The 16,910-nt window shown below is 42.4% G+C and overlaps 2 non-coding genes across 2 annotated transcripts; both read right to left on the bottom strand.

Moving 5' to 3' along the window:
- Window positions 1–787: 787 nt before the first annotated feature.
- TRNAR-UCG (transfer RNA arginine (anticodon UCG)) lies at window positions 788–860 on the bottom strand. Its single transcript has one exon. It is a non-coding gene; the product is annotated as a tRNA-Arg (tRNA).
- A 1,752-nt stretch (window positions 861–2,612) lies between these two features.
- TRNAL-UAG (transfer RNA leucine (anticodon UAG)) lies at window positions 2,613–2,685 on the bottom strand. The gene has a single exon. It is a non-coding gene; the product is annotated as a tRNA-Leu (tRNA).
- Window positions 2,686–16,910: the final 14,225 nt, after the last annotated feature.

Consider the following 16,910-nt stretch of genomic DNA (forward strand, 5'->3'; position numbering starts at 1 on the left):
CTCTTGGAAAAACACGTTAACCGGTCCTTGCTCTCAGACAGACACAGAAAGCCTATCACTACCTCTACGAACATATTTCAATCAAACCAATATATATCATTCAACAATTATGCCTCTGTATCAATATAACTATAACTCGAGACAGAAAGGAATTTAAAAAACAATCTGCCCATTTGAATAACCAGCATAGTTTTAAGGACGTACAAATTGGAATGTGACAATTTCAGAGTTCCTCATTCATAAGAAGTCTGTGAGATAGTATCTCAGAAAGATCTCAAGTTTATAGCAAAAATGGTTGTAAGGGTGATTTTTACCACACAATTGCAACTAGGTGCCTCAATCTGCAAGAGACCAGTCCTTGACAGATTACACAACTGGGGCAACAGCAAAGGCAGTAATTGTGTCAATCCTTTATGATTCTTCTCTAGTACTATACTTTTTCTGAGGGACAATTTGCATTATTCCTGGAGAAAATCATAGAGCTTCTACCCATGCATAGTTTCTGCTTTCTGCACGCACACACTCCCTGCACTGAATCTACCCACAGTTCTGTTCAGAATGATTGTGCCATGTCATATTGTTGTATACGTATTGCATATCCGTGGCATTTATGAAGAGGTACTTTGGTATGGCAGAAAGACAGAAAAGTAGTAATGCTGATGGCATAACGTGACTGATTGTGCAGTTTGCATTGGGCTTTCTTAATGAGTGAGAGTGAAAGGAGTATTGTAAGAGTGTGTTTCCAGTTTGTATGTGAAGATAAGTTGGGTGCTGTGAGAAAAAGACTCAACCATGAAGGGACTCGAACCCTCGATGTTTTGATCCGAAGTCGAACGCCTTATCCATTAGGCCACATGGTCACTGACTGCAATATGTTTGGGTGTTTAGGGTTAGGTGGTATGAATGGATGTGGAACATATCAATTACAGGTGCGCAGGACAGGATCCCATACCGTTCTTCATCTTCTTTCCATCAAAGGAGTTTTTTCAAACAATATCTAGATAATTTCCAAAGTTTCATATCTTATGATGTGCTTTTTTGCCGTTAATCCTTCTTTCTTCTTTTATTGAATACTCTGTTTTATGCTGCAATGGTATTTTTGGATTATTTGAAAAGAGAATGAAACTGCTTTGACAGTAGTTCAGACTTCCCATTTCTTGACTTGCTAAATTGCTCCCTGAATTAGCTTATACAAGTGACATGAACAGGGCCTTGACCTAAGCACGTACCTGAAAGCCTGTCACCACCTCTAGAAATAAAATTCACAGCAGCTCAAAACATTCATTTTGAAAGAGAATATTTCAAGTGAGTCCAAGTTTAATTTCAATAAAGAAAGTTGTATAAAATGACACGCTGCACATTTGGGTAACCAGCATGACTCTTTTCAGTGAAGAAGTGGAATGGTTCTGTTGCAATATACTATTACCCTGGCAAGCTGCTACGAGGAAGAGTAAACAATATGATTAGGTTTCAGCAAAAATGTATTAGTTCAGGGTGTGCACCTCAGATAGACTTAAACTTACACACCCTGGTCTGTGAGAGTAGTGCCCTATCCATTGCGGCATTGAGGGTAATCTGCAAGACAGAGTTCCAAAATCATCCTTTCATCTCAGTTCATGGCCACATACAGTATTTCTGCAGTCATTCGTTTCACTTTTCTGTCTTTAATTAAACTGACCATTTTAAACCTCCGTCACCCACCACTTCAATCTTACCGTTTTTGTGCTATCATAGGGCCTTGGAACTTTTGGCAAGTGGACAGAAGCAGTCAGAGAACCACATCACAATACATACTCCTTTGCCTGATACCTTTCACAACAAACTGCTCTTGGAAAAAGACGTTAACCGGTCCTTGCTCTCAGACAGACACAGAAAGCCTATCACCACCTCTACGAACATATTTCAATCAAACCAATATATATCATTCAACAATTATGCCTCTGTATCAATATAACTACAACTCGAGACAGAAAGGAATTTAAAAAACAATCTGCCCATTTGAATAACCAGCAGAGTTTTAAGGACGTACAAATTGGAATGTGACAATTTCAGAGTTCCTCATTTATAAGAAGTCTGTGAGATAGAATCTCAGAAAGATCTCAAGTTTATAGCAAAAATGGTTGTAAGGGTGATTTTTATCACACAATTACAACTAGGTGCCTCAATCTGCAAGAGACCAGTCCTTGACAGATTACACAACTGGGGCAACAGCAAAGGCAGCAATTGTGTCAATCCTTTATTATTCTTCTCTAGTAGTATACTTTTTCTGAGGGACAATTTGCATTATTCCTGGAGAAAATCATAGAGCTTCTACCCATGCATAGTTTCTGCTTTCTGCACGCACACACTCCCTGCACTGACTCTACCCACAGTTCTGTTCAGAATGATTGTGCCATGTCATATTGTTGTATACGTATTGCATATCCGTGGCATTTATGAAGAGGTACTTTGGTATGGCAGAAAGACAGAAAAGTAGCAATGCTGAAGGCATAACGTGACTGATTGTGCTGTTTGCATTGGGCTTTCTTAATGAGTGAGAGTGAAAGGAGTATTGTAAGAGTATGTTTCCAGTTTGTATGTAAAGATAAGTTGGGTGCTGTGAGAAAAAGACTCAACCATGAAGGGACTCGAACCCTCAATCTTCTGATCCTAAGTCAGACGCCTTATCCAGTAGGCCACATGGTCACTGACTGCAATATGATTGGGTGTTTAGGGTTAGGTGGTATGAATGGATGTGGAACATATCAATTACAGGTGCGCAGGACAGGATCCCATACCGTTCTTCATCTTCTTTCCATCAGAGGAGTTTTTTCAAACAATATCTAGATAATTTCCAAAGTTTCATATCTTATGATGTGCTTTTTTGCCGTTAATCCTTCTTTCTTCTTTTATTGAATACTCTGTTTTATGCTGCAATGGTATTTTTGGATTATTTGAAAAGAGAATGAAACTGCTTTGACAGTAGTTCAGACTTCCCATTTCTTGACTTGCTAAATTGCTCCCTGAATTAGCTTATACAAGTGACATGAACAGGGCCTTGACCTAAGCACGTACCTGAAAGCCTGTCACCACCTCTAGAAATAAAATTCACAGCAGCTCAAAACATTCATTTTGAAAGAGAATATTTCAAGTGAGTCCAAGTTTAATTTCAATAAAGAAAGTTGTATAAAATGACACGCTGCACATTTGGGTAACCAGCATGACTCTTTTCAGTGAAGAAGTGGAATGGTTCTGTTGCAATATACTATCACCCTGGCAAGCTGCTACGAGGAAGAGTAAACAATATGATTAGGTTTCAGCAAAAATGTATTAGTTCAGGGTGTGCACCTCAGATAGACTTAAACTTACACACCCTGGTCTGTGAGAGTAGTGCCCTATCCATTGCGGCATTGAGGGTAATCTGCAAGACAGAGTTCCAAAATCATCCTTTCATCTCAGTTCATGGCCACATACAGTATTTCTGCAGTCATTCGTTTCACTTTTCTGTCTTTAATTAAACTGACCATTTTAAACCTCCGGCACCCACCACTTCAATCTTTCTGTTTTTGTGCTATCATAGGGCCTTGGAACTTTTGGCAAGTGGACAGAAGCAGTCAGAGAACCACATCACAATACATACTCCTTTGCCTGATACCTTTCACAACAAACTGCTCTTGGAAAAAGACGTTAACCGGTCCTTGCTCTCAGACAGACACAGAAAGCCTATCACCACCTCTACGAACATATTTCAATCAAACCAATATATATCATTTAACAATTATGCCTCTGTATCAAAAAACTACAACTCGAGACAGAAAGTATTTTAAAAAACAATCTGCCCATTTGAATAACCAGCAGAGTTTTAAGGACGTACAAATTGGAATGTGACAATTTCAGAGTTCCTCATTCATAAGAAGTCTGTGAGATAGTATCTCAGAAAGATCTCACGTTTATAGCAAAAATGGTTGTAAGGGTGATTTTTACCACACAATTACAACTAGGTGCCTCAATCTGCAAGAGACCAGTCCTTGACAGATTACACAACTGGGGCAACAGCAAAGGCAGCCATTGTGTCAATCCTTTATGATTCTTCTCTAGTACTATACTTTTTCTGAGCGACAATTTGCATTATTCCTGGAGAAAATCATAGAGCTTCTACCCATGCATAGTTTCTGCTTTCTGCACGCACACACTCACTGCACTGAATCTACCCACAGTTCTGTTCAGAATGATTGTGCCATGTCATATTGTTGTATACGTATTGCATATCTGTGGCATTTATGAAGAGGTACTTTGGTATGGCAGAAAGACAGAAAAGTAGCAATGCTGATCTCATAACGTGACTGATTGTGCAGTTTGCATTGGGCTTTCCTAATGAGTGAGAGTGAAAGGAGTATTGTAAGAGTGTGTTTCCAGTTTGTATGTGAAGATAAGTTGGGTGCTGTGAGAAAAAGACTCAACCATGAAGGGAGTAGAACCCTCAATGTTCTGATCCGAAGTCAGACGCCTTATCCATTAGGCCACATGGTCACTGACTGCAATATGTTTGGGTGTTTAGGGTTAGGTGGTATGAATGGATGTGGAACATATCAATTACAGGTGCGCAGGACAGGATCCCATACCATTCTTCATCTTCTTTCCATCAAAGGAGTTTTTTCAAACAATATCTAGATCATTTCCAAAGTTTCATATCTTATGCTGTGCTTTTTTGGCGTTAATCCTCCTTTCTTCTTTTATTGAATACTCTGTTTTATCGTGCAATGGTATTTTTGGAATATTTGAAAAGAGAATGAAACTGCTTTGACAGTAGTTCAGACTTCCCATTTCTTGACTTGCTAATTTGCTCCCTGAATTAGCTTATACAAGTGACATGAACAGGGCCTTGACCTAAGCACGTACCTGAAAGCCTGTCACCACCTCTAGAAATAAAATTCACAGCAGCTCAAAACATTCATTTTGAAAGAGAATATTTCAAGTGAGTCCAAGTTTCATTTCAATAAAGAAAGTTGTATAAAATGACACGCTGCACATTTGGGTAACCAGCATGACTCTTTTCAGTGAAGAAGTGGAATGGTTCTGTTGCAATATACTATCACCCTGGTAAGCTGCTACGAGGAAGAGTAAACAATATGATTAGGTTTCAGCAAAAATGTATTAGTTCAGGGTGTGCACTGATAGAGCGTTCCTTCCTAATAAATTACCTGTATTTGGACGCTCTTGGGTCGATGAATCTTTTGACCAAGTGGGGCTCTCTTCACCCGAGATTAATCAATTTAATCAAATCAATAATCAATAACGAACATAAGCAATGCCCTGATCAACATAACACTTCACAATTAATCCAGAAAACATTTCGGCGAACCATGACCTTTCGGCCATGAATAACCACACCAGTTTATTCAAAGTTAATGAATTTATTTCCCTATATTAACAAAGCTAGCAAGATATAAATGTGTCTCAACACCAAATGATAGATGTAAATGAACATTAATAGCTGTCCATAACGGCGAAAAAGATGCAATATATGCAGCATTTGAATAACAATGCATTCGATAATAGCAACGCAAACCACTAAAACTATAATCTGTAATGAGCTAATTGCATACATTAGTCAGCATAACAAGGTCTCAAATTGCATCGTGCAACAAATGAATCCTCATCTAACCTCAAATTAGCATCTGCATGTGGGACTTCATGCAAAAACAATTTAGCAACATTGATTTGGAAAACTCCTAACTAGGGCTCTTATAAAAAATCAGCAGTTGGTTACCAAAAAAAGAAACACAATGCAATTGTACATTTTCCTTTCATATTTACCAAATTCAATCAGCATTCAAGGAAGTCTTCGTCTCACAGGTACCGGTTTCCGATCAGCATGGGACGGGGCAAAGGGGCGGGGTGGACGGGGCAATTGCCTCACAGCGGCAAGATAAAAGGACAAAACTACTACTTTATGCAAAGGGACAGATCAAAGTTAAAGTCTCTAGGGCGAGAATTTCTTAAAGTCTCTTTCTCTCGATTAGAGAAAGCATCAAAGTCTCATTCAAAATGGCGTCGAACATCAATTGGCATCGTAGAAGATGGCAAAATGACGAGGTCGGTAAGATGGGCCATAATGGCTGCAATGTCCTGCAAATGGCGGGTAATGGCTAATGGGCAATAATGTCCTCCATGGGTGCAGTGGGTAATGGCCAAAGGCTGATGGCTAAAAATGGCAATGGCTGCTTTCTTCTTGTGCACCAGGTTTAAATAAACAACAGTTCAAATCCAGTAGGGTCTTCCATTGGAGGGTTCATAGGTTGGCTTCAAATTGTCCAATCAAAAACAACAATTCACAAGCTTCTACCTAGGCATACATTATCCTTGGAGTCGGGAACGTAAGTTGCAACATATTTTACCAATTAACTCACTTTCAGAGCTTCCATTGTCTGCACCTGCAGATTGACCTTGGAGCAAAGAAGAAGATGCCAGGCTGGCACGAAACCTTAAAGATAAGCATGTGAACCGATCTCACTGGAAAAGTACAGCTTCAAGCAGGAATACACGTTTATTAGCACATTAGAAAAACACGAGCATCTAAACCGTGAGACAAGGCAACTAGGCCGAAGCCTCCACTGAAGTTATGCTAAGTTAAAACATTTCAAACAAGCAAATCATGGCACACGTTTACGGTTATGTCAGATTAGTACAATTCTAATACATCACGTTATATAAAGCACGCTTATAAATGTTGGCGAACTACTCTGAGGGCACATTTGTCCCCGTACAATCTTTATTAGTTCGGTTAAAGTCACACTTGATTATTGCAGCACTACGTTTATGCGCTAATAAATGTAAAACCTTCATTTCTGCGTCATCAATCCCTCCTCTGATGACTATTTGTCATCACACAAAACTATTCCCACAAATTTTGTTCCATAAAAATTCTGTCAGTTCTCTTTGCCTTTTAGTTCCCCTTGTTCTTGCCTTGTATTCTTCTGCCATTCTTTTCATCATTTTCTCTTCCTTCCTTCTCTTAATTCTTGCCATGATCATTAGTATTCCCCTCTTTATTCCCCAAATCCCTAAGATGCAAATTAGTACTATTAGTATTCCCTGTATTATTTTTAGTAATATTCCATTCCAAATGCCACCAAGCCAATTTCCCACTGAAGCAACTCCCTTTCCAACCTTCTCCCAAACTCCTGGTTCTTTCAATTCCTTCAAGTCTGCACTCTCTTTTGTTAGATTTGCAAGCATTGTTTTAATCTTCACACTGTTGTCTGGTATATACGTGCAACAGTGACGCGCACCAAGCATTTTGCAAACGCCACCATCCTTTGCTAAAAGAATGTCTAAGGCAAGCCTGTTTTGAAGAGTCATAGCTCTTTCTGCTGCAAGTTCAGCATCCATCAGGATTATAGCACCTGAAAACTTTGTCAACATGTTATCCACTATAGTAGACAACTTTCTTATTTTGATGGAATTCAACACAACTCCCAATGAAGGAATCATGGCTCCAAATATATCTCCTACCACAGCAGCTGCGGTCTCTCTTTTCTGGATACGATGAGATCCAGACGTCTTTGGAATCACCGATAGGTCATCCAGTTGATAAACCTTTGGGAACACTATACCCAAATAACATCTCCCCCACCATCCCTTTGGAAGACGATAATAGGCCTTATGCCCACAAATGTAATATACACCAGGTATGACAGGGTCAAGTCCGTTCAGCATGAATGTCCATTTGGCCTTAAAGATAAACGTATGTTTACATTCACTCGCTCCCACGAAAATGTTATCATAATAAGATTCACCACGATATATACAAAATTTCCCTACATGCCAAGCGTCTAAAGCTATTCTCCCTTGTGTTTTTATTGCGGCAAAAGCATAATTATCTACTGAAGTCCTCTTACTTAGCTCTTTTTCTAATTTCGCATTCATTTGTGCCCTTCTATCATCTGTGCGATCTAAAAAGCTTATTTCTACTGCAGAGAGCGAGCAGGTAAGGTTTTCCCTATGAGCGTGAGCTGTTTCAAAAGGTTGCATTGGCTCGAAAAATTCCCTCATTATTTTAGCATCCCAATCTTTAGCAATCTGGCTTAGTTGCGTTATTATAGGAACATATGCAAAGGTAACATCATAATTTGAATAAAAATACTGTATGTTAGTTTGACCATAAAATCTAGAAGTTACTAAACTACATGTAATCCCATATGTAAGAGGCATGTGGTGATAAGTCACCCCTTCCGTTACCGATGTCGGTATCTGTGTACACACATAACAATCTTTCGCATCCATAGTCTCAACATATTCTGTTAGTAGGCGATAGAAAACATTATACGAAAGTTCCTTCTTATCATGCAAGTGTCTCTCATCTAATTCTAGTCTTTTCAATGCGGTTAATTCAGTGACAGTAACAGGAGCAGAAGTAGAAGCATCAATTTTCTCATTCTCACCCTTACCACGCGTTGCAAGCACTATTGCCATTATTATTAGTACACATGCGGTTATCAAGCCTATACACGCATATTTACAATATTTCACTCTACTGTTTTGTGTAGCCATGATCTGTATAGAATCAGAGAGCTAGAAGCACTTATAAAGAAACGATTTAGCAATTAGTTACAAAGCTGAACGAGCGCAATGTTCACACAGTTTTCTTCAGGAGCCCAGTCACTTATCGGTTAGCAGCATTTGTCTCAATTCAGCAATAACTCAGTCTTTTATCAGTTAGCAACGTTGTCTCAAATCGGGTTTAAGAGTCAATCAGGTTATCAAAGTCTTATCAAGTTAGCAAATGTCTCATCCGGTTTAGCAATGTCTCAGCTGGTTGTATCACGTTAGATTATAGCAAGCAATGTCATTTATCACCCTTTCAATCAACAGTGTCCATAAAACTTTTCTTTTCTATTGGTATCTCTTCTTCTTCGTTCTCGAGGCTAAGAGATACAAATTCGTCGGTCCAATCGTCATTGACTACATATGCCCATTCTGGACCGGAATATCTCCTGTTTGGTATCCTTTTCCTTTTCAATTTTGCATCTCTCTTCGATTCTGCCTCACTGGTACTTTCCTCTTTGGCCAAGTCTTTTTCTTCACTTGATGTTGGTACCACGACAGACACTTCCTTTCTTTTCTCTTTCACTCTTGGCCTTTCACTGTCGTTCAACGTTTCTCTAGTTCTTAGTTTTACTGGTGATACACTTGGTCTTCTCTTTGCACTGTGTCCACTTGATGGACCTGCGATCTCTTCTGTGGAAGTTTGAACAGCTTCGTTCTGTTCTGCCTTGTCCCCTCCTTCTGGGGAGTCAATCAGGTTTTTCTTTTCTTTTTCTGTACCGTCTGCTTCTGGGAAAGCCCTCCTCTGATCAGGCTCTCCTGCTTCTTCACCTCTTTCGAGCCCTTTGTCACCGTTACTTTCTCCAGGCTCTTTGTTACCTTCAGCTGCTTCAGGCTCTTTGTTACCTTCAGCTGCTTCAGGCTCTTTGCTACCCTCAGCTGCTTCAGGCTCTTTGTCACCCTCAGCTGCTTCAGGCTCTTTGTCACCTTCAGCTGCTTCATCGCTGTCTGAGGTTTCTCCTTGGTCTTCCCCAAGTGAATCGGCTGTTTCGTCCTCAGAGAATATTTCTCTCTCTTTTATTTCTGCCTGTTCGCTTCTAGTTCTGTTTTGCTCTGTCTCAGCGCTCGGCACTTTGTTATCAGTTACTGGCAGTTTCAGCGCTTCAACTTCCTCATCTGTGGGACACAACACCTTCTTTGTATGACTGGCGTGAATCCAGTTGGGAACTCCCGCACACTTCACAGCGGTAGTGGTCGTCAGGATCACTTAGAAAGGGCCTTTCCAACGGGGTTCCAGACACGACTTCCTCACGTGCTTCTTTATCACGACCCAGTCACCTGCTTTCAGTGTGTGTCCTGGACCTTGGATCGGTGACAAGGTGGTTGCTTCCACCTGGTGAGAGAAAGAGCGAACCACGTCAGCCAGACCTTTGCAGTAGTCTAACACCATATCATCTGTAATATTCAAAAGCACGTTTGCGGGAACTGCAGGAAGTCTCATGGCCCTGCCCATGAGAATTTCGTGCGGGGACAATCCAGTCTTTCTGTCAGTGGTGTTTCTCATTGACATTAACATCAAAGGCAATGCGTCAGGCCATTTCAAATTTGTCGATGCACATATTTTCGCCATTCTTGATTTCAGTGTACCATTCATCTGCTCCACCAGTCCTGAGGCCTCAGGGCGATAGCTACAATGCAGTTTTTGCTCAATGTTCAGCGCTGTGCAAAGTAACTTTATCACCTCGTTATTGAAGTGACTTCCTCTATCTGATTCTAAAGAGATCGGGAATCCGAAACGTGGTATCAACTCCCTCAACAATAGTTTTGCAACTGTAAGGCTGTCATTTCTACGTGTGGGGTATGCTTCAATCCAGTGACTAAAAATGCACACAATCACCAACACATACTTCAGACCTCCATGCACAGGCATCTCAATAAAGTCCATCTGCATTCTGCTGAACGGGCCTCCCGCCCTGCCAATGTGGCTCACGTTCACAACCGTTCCCTTTCCTGGGTTCATCTGCTGACAAATGACACAACAATGGCAAACTGCTTCTGCAACTTGACGGAATCTGGGGTTAAACCAATCAGTTTTGAACAATCTTATCATGGCATCTCTCCCTAGGTGAGCCTGCCCATGATAGAACCGCGCTAGCTGCGATAAGAGACTATTTGGTAAAACAAATTTTCCCTCATTTGAAACCCATAACTCATCTGGTCTCCTTGTGCATTGTGACTTAATCCAGGAAACTCTTTCATCCTCCCTGACGCTATTCTGTAATGCTTTTAGTTCATCCATTGTATCTACGACCTTCAAGGCAAATGCTTCAGCTGGTTCGAGTTCTGGTTCACTTATCAAATTCCATTCATCCCTGAGCAATACACAGTTCAAGGCACAAAATCTTGCGACTTGATCCGCATATGCATTTCCCAGGGAAACATAGTCCTGTCCTTTTGTATGAGCACTACACTTTACCACTGCAATTTCGGCTGGCATCTGAATGGCGTGTAACAATTCCCTTATTCTCTCCCCGTTTTTCACTGGGGACCCTGAAGAGGTCAGGAAACCTCTCTGTGACCATAGTTGCCCAAAGTCGTGCACAATTCCAAACCTGTACTGACTATCAGTGTAAATGGTAACCTTCATCAATGTAGACAGTTGGCATGCTCTTGTAAGGGCTACAAGCTCTGCTACTTGTGCGGAATAGACTCCTTGAAGCCAGGATGCTTCCAAGACACCTGTTACAGTACATACAGCATATCCTGCTTTCAAAATTCCCAATGCATCTCTTAAACATGACCCATCAACAAAAACAATTTGGTCATTTTCATCAAGCTTAGTATCCTTAATGTCAGGTCGGGGTTTTGTGCAAAATTCAGTCATGCTCGACGTCTTCAGCGTTCTCAATTTCAGCATTTTCACCGGGAAGCAAGGTTGCTGGATTCAACGTAGTGCACCTTTTCAGCTGCACATTCGGTGAGCCCAGAATTATTGTTTCATACCTTGTGAGTCTTGCTCTAGTCATGTGTTGCGTTCGGGAGCGGGTCAAAAGTATCTCAACTGAGTGAGGGACCATGACTGTTAATGGGTGTCCCATCACTATTCCTTCACTCTGAGTGAGGCTGATACCAACTGCTGCTACGGCGCGCAAACACCCTGGCAGTGCTGCTGCGACCGGATCCAAAGTAGCTGAAAAATACGCTACTGGTCTGTTTATGCCACCATGGGCTTGGGTCAAGACAGACAAAGAACATGCATCACGTTCATGACAAAACAATGTGAAAGGCTTTGTGTAATCAGGCATACCTAAAGCTGAAGCCCTGCACATGCATTCTTTCAATTCAATAAAAGCATCCATCTCATCTCCTTTCAGCTCAATTTCATCCAAGGCATCCTTCTGGGTCAGTTTCAGTAAAGGCTTTGCTAGAGTTGAAAAGTTGGGAATCCACTGGCGACAGTCGCTCACCATCCCCAAAAACTTCCTCACCTCCCTCCTCGTCTTTGGTGGACTCATTTGAAGTACACTTGTTATTCTTTCCTTCATTATTCTCCGTGACCCTTTCTCTATTTGATGACCCAAGTATTTTACTTTCTTCTGACAGAACTGCAACTTTGAAGGAGACACCTTGTGTCCATTCCTTCCCAAATGGTTCAGTAGAGCAATGGTGTCGGCTGTGCAGCCACTTTCTGTCTTAGATGCAATCAGTAAGTCATCGATGTACTGTACTAGGGTTGACTCGAATGGCAATTCTAACGCTTCCAAGTCTTTCTTTAGAATCTGATTGAAAATTGACGGTGACTCCGAAAACCCTTGAGGAATTCGACACCAACTGTAAACTCTGTCTAAGAATTTGAAACAAAAGAGAAATTGGCTGTCCTCATGAAGAGGCACCGAAAAGAATGCTTGTGACAAGTCAATGACTGAGAACCACTCGGCATCGCAAGGGACTTGAAACATTATCACAGCTGGATTCGGTACTACAGGGCAGCATTTAATTATGATGTCATTTATTTTCCTCAAGTCCTGCACTATTCGGACCTTTCCACTCAGCTTTATTAGTCCCATGATTGGTGAATTACATGGACTGCTTAACACTTCTTTCAGTACTCCCTGTTTTACAAACTCGTCAATGAGTTGGGCGACTTTCATGAGGGTGTCTTGTGCCATGTGGTATTGTGGGGTCTGGGGAAAAGTTACATTGGGTTTTACGGTCACTTTCACTGGTTCCACTCCTTTCATCAATCCCACCTCTTTTCCTGTCATATCCCACACTTCCTTTCCGACTGTTTCCCGTAATTCAGCTGGAATATCTTCTTCAGTTATCATCGGAAAAAGGTTAATCAGAGGATATTCTTCATCGACAGTTTCCATCTCATCCCCCTCTACACTCTCCTCTTCTTCCCCATCACTGCTCGTCTGAATTCTAATTCCATCGTTCGAACACATAATCGAACATCCCAATTTGCACAATAGGTCTCTCCCTAACAGTGCTATCGGGCTTGAGTCACATACCACAAATTTATGTGACCCTTGATAGTTACCAATTCTGACTGGTACTGGATCTGTGATTGGGTTCGTCAGGTGCCTGTTTGCTACTCCCACTACTTGAACTGTTCTCCCTGAGAGTGGCAAATTTGGTACTTCAATGCTCCTAACAGTTGAACGTGTGGCTCCTGTGTCAACCAAGAATGAAACACTATGACCCATAACTCTTCCCTCCACATATGGACCCTTTTGATCAACTTCCAAGGATGCTGCAAGCACACAATTTCCTTCCTCATCTGAACTTTCACTCTCCCATACATTGTTTATTCCATTCTCACTGTGTAATGGGAACTGTTGTACGGTGCCATTTGTATTCATCACCTGACCCGAGACCTGTGGAGGAACCATCACTTGCTGCTGACTCACTGGTGCCAAAGGTATTTGCATTTGCTGATTAGGTACCATGGGAAACTGCTGTTGCATTGGCTGCATTTGCGTCATCTGCATACGGGGCATCTGCATCTGCTGCGGTTGCATGGGCTGTAATCCCTGCAGCTGATTTATGGTCTGAAAATTTGGGTTTGGACCTCTCATTTTCGGTCCCCTCATTGTCTGGAATGCATTGACATCGTTGTTTTTCTGACCAACACCTGCACCTTCCTGCACCACCATCGGGCACTCGCGTTTCCAATGACCGACGATTCCGCACGCGTGACACGGCATCACCCTTTTCATTGCCTGCACACCATTCGGAATCGCAACAGTGTTCAAATCCGGACCATTACTCCCAAAGCCTCCTCTGCCTCTGCCTCTCGCCTGTGGCTGAAACACCATATTTCCCTGTGGCTGCGGCTGCGGTATCTGCTGTTGGAACCCTTGCAACCCTTGCAGACCTGTCTGAGCTGCTTTAAGTTGCATCACCATCACTTTCTCTTTCAACCTTTTCTGTTTCACTTCAATTTCGTCGCTACAGTATTTCGCATAATTCAACACCTCATCAATAGGTTTCGACTGCCAACAAATCAAATGCGTCTTTATCATCTGACTTATCTTTGGTCTCAGCCCTTCCACAAATCTAAACACAAAATGAAGCATGTCCTTCGCCTCTATTGTTTCCGTGCCACTGTAGTTCTTGAACGCCTTCAACAACCTCTCATAGTAACCATGAATCGACTCTTTAGCCTCTTGGGCAGTTCGATCAATCTTCTGCCAATCCACATTTTTCGCGGCAACCTTCGTCTTCAAATGCTCAATCACCTTATAGTACAAGCTCATTACCATAGGTGATGGTGCACCCGTATCCCTGTCTCTCTCTGGTTCACTTGTCGGCCAACCTACAGCCCTTTTGCAGTCTTCCCACAAATCTGCCGGAACCACAATCTCAAAGAGGGTGTTCAGGTCTTCCCAAAGACATTTTGGAAGCTTCACAAACCTATCAGTCTGTTGATACCATTCAATCGGTTTCTCTCTCAGTTTGGGAAAATCATCCGTAAAAGACTGAATGTCGCTTCTGTGCCACGGTACATGTATTAATTTTCCCCCTGCTGTCTCCCTCATTGGTAACATGGTTATTGCATCACTACTCTGTGATCTTTTCTCGTTGTGCTCTGGGACACTGTCTTTCCTCTTTTCCTTTTTCTTTGCCCATCTGCTTTCCCATTTGTCTAAGCACCCCCACACTTGTGCACTGTGCAGCAATTCTCTAAGGTGCGTTTTCATGCCTGCTGACCTCATGTGTTCAAAGTCTGTGGTCCCGAAATCCAATCTATAGCTCCTGCTCAAGTGTTTTGTCTTGTCTATCTCAACCCCGTTTTTGTCAGCTATTTCTTGCAACCTTCTATGTACCTTGTTCACTTCTTTCGTAATCCTAGGACATAGATACCTCAGCTCTTCTTCCGAGTAGGACTCTAACCTATTCAAACCCATAGTCCCTTCCACCAATTCTTCTGCTTCCATGTTCAACCTGACCCTATTCAGATAGTCTTCTCCCTTCCCACTGGCTGAGCTTTGTGTGGAATTCAAACTGTTGAACCACTGTGTCAGCTGTTGCGCATTCAACCCCATCAGTGTAGCATTCACATCGACTGCCATTGATGGTTGCGGCAACTTTTCAGTGTTCGATGATAGCGGTATCATCAGTGGGGGACTCGACCTCACCACTGTTGACTGAGCACATATGGGACTAAACTCCATCAAGGACCCAGATCCAGTTGGCAGAGCCGCTGGAGTGTTTTGTATGCACCTCCTTTCCGTCCCACTCTGCACCATTGATCCTTGACCGCTCATACCTGAGTTATGCTGAATGTACAAAGGTACCGGTGGACCTACAGTAATGGGTAGGGATATCGCATCTGGGTTCTGTCCATTCCCCATGTTCTGAGGCATGTTCATTCCCACACTATGGGTCATCATTGCCGGCATGCCCGTCTGACTCCCCGTCATCTGAGCATGTGCGGTTCCCCCCTGCATCTGCTTTTGAGGCATCAAAAACTGGGTTGATTCAGCTTGTGCCAATGTTGGGTTGCGACCATTCTGTACTCCCATTACAGTTGGATCTAGGGTCATTCCCGTACTGTTGTCAGTGCTGTAGTATCTTGGGACCTGCGGCTGATAATTTTCTGCTGTTTTCAATATAGGCACATCTGGATATATTCTCCTAACCTGCGGTATCTGCGGGGTGAACAGTAAACTCGGGTCCTTAGATCCCGATGGCGTTTCTGAACTCGGAGTTTCATTATTCTGTACCGGTGCCGGAGGGGCAGAACTGGTACTTGGACCTTGTCCACTCTCTGCATAAGGTGGTGGACGGTCGTTCAGCAATTGCATGATTAACTCCTCATCCTCTAACTCTTCTTCTCTCCTTAACTTTTCCTCGTCCTCTCTATCTTTGGAACACCTCCTGTTTGTCTTACAGGTAGCTTTCTTGCCTGTCGCCTCTTCTTCCTTAGCAATTGCGGGAAACAATTTTATCCCCTGCAATATATCTGACCTCCACACCTTCTGTGCATTATCCCACCTAGCGTCCGCTAGTGTCTTTTCTACCTTTCTTATCCTGGTCTCGAACTTCTTTTGCTGTTGTTGTCTAGCCATTAGTTCCCAAATCGCTAGAGCCTCAAACTGTGCTGGCCTTGGAGGTACCTTCATGTCGTACATCGCAAATCTAAAATTCTCTAGGATCCTTATATTGAATGTCCCATGGATCGGGAACGCTACGCTCCCATGTTTCTCTGTCAGCTTGTGCCATTGCTTTAGCCAAAGGCACGGAGCTACCCCTTTTTCCTCCATTACAATGTAAGCTGGTGTACCATCGGGTGGCGTCTCCTCTCCTACGCTCACTTTAATGTAAGACTCCCCCTTCATCGCACTCTTTAATGCTTTAAAAAATTTCATTTTCTCGTCTTTTATTTCACAAAGTTTGTAATCAATAAGTGACTTTAATTCCCGGAATACTCTTCGCCTGCCTTTCCCCTTCCAATCGAGCCCCACGGACTGCGTCCAATCCGTGCACGGCCCTTCTTTGCAACCAACCTATCCCAGCGCGGCTCCTAGTGACGTCACACTCACACACACTGCGGCTGACAAAGCCTCGCGGCTTGTCCTCCTTCACTCCGCTCCTCTCGTAACAACTTCTGGCATGTATCGTGAGCAACCAAATAATAATAAAACAGATCTGTCGGTTTACTACAGGAAGGGTAACACAATCGCTTCAGGACCTTAGGGATTTTTCACTAGCCTCGGCAGTTATTCCATCTTTCTCGGTCCCCACTTTCGCAAGCAAATCCTGACCCGCAGACTCTGCTCTCAACTTGTCAATGATCTATTCTAGTGCACTTAGAATTTGTCAAAGCCCGAAGTCGAAGTTTTCTTTCACTCCCTTAACACACGTACCGACTCGTT

This window comes from Pleurodeles waltl, chromosome 4_1 (assembly GCF_031143425.1).
Source record: "Pleurodeles waltl isolate 20211129_DDA chromosome 4_1, aPleWal1.hap1.20221129, whole genome shotgun sequence".
Taxonomy (NCBI): Eukaryota; Metazoa; Chordata; class Amphibia; order Caudata; family Salamandridae; genus Pleurodeles; species Pleurodeles waltl.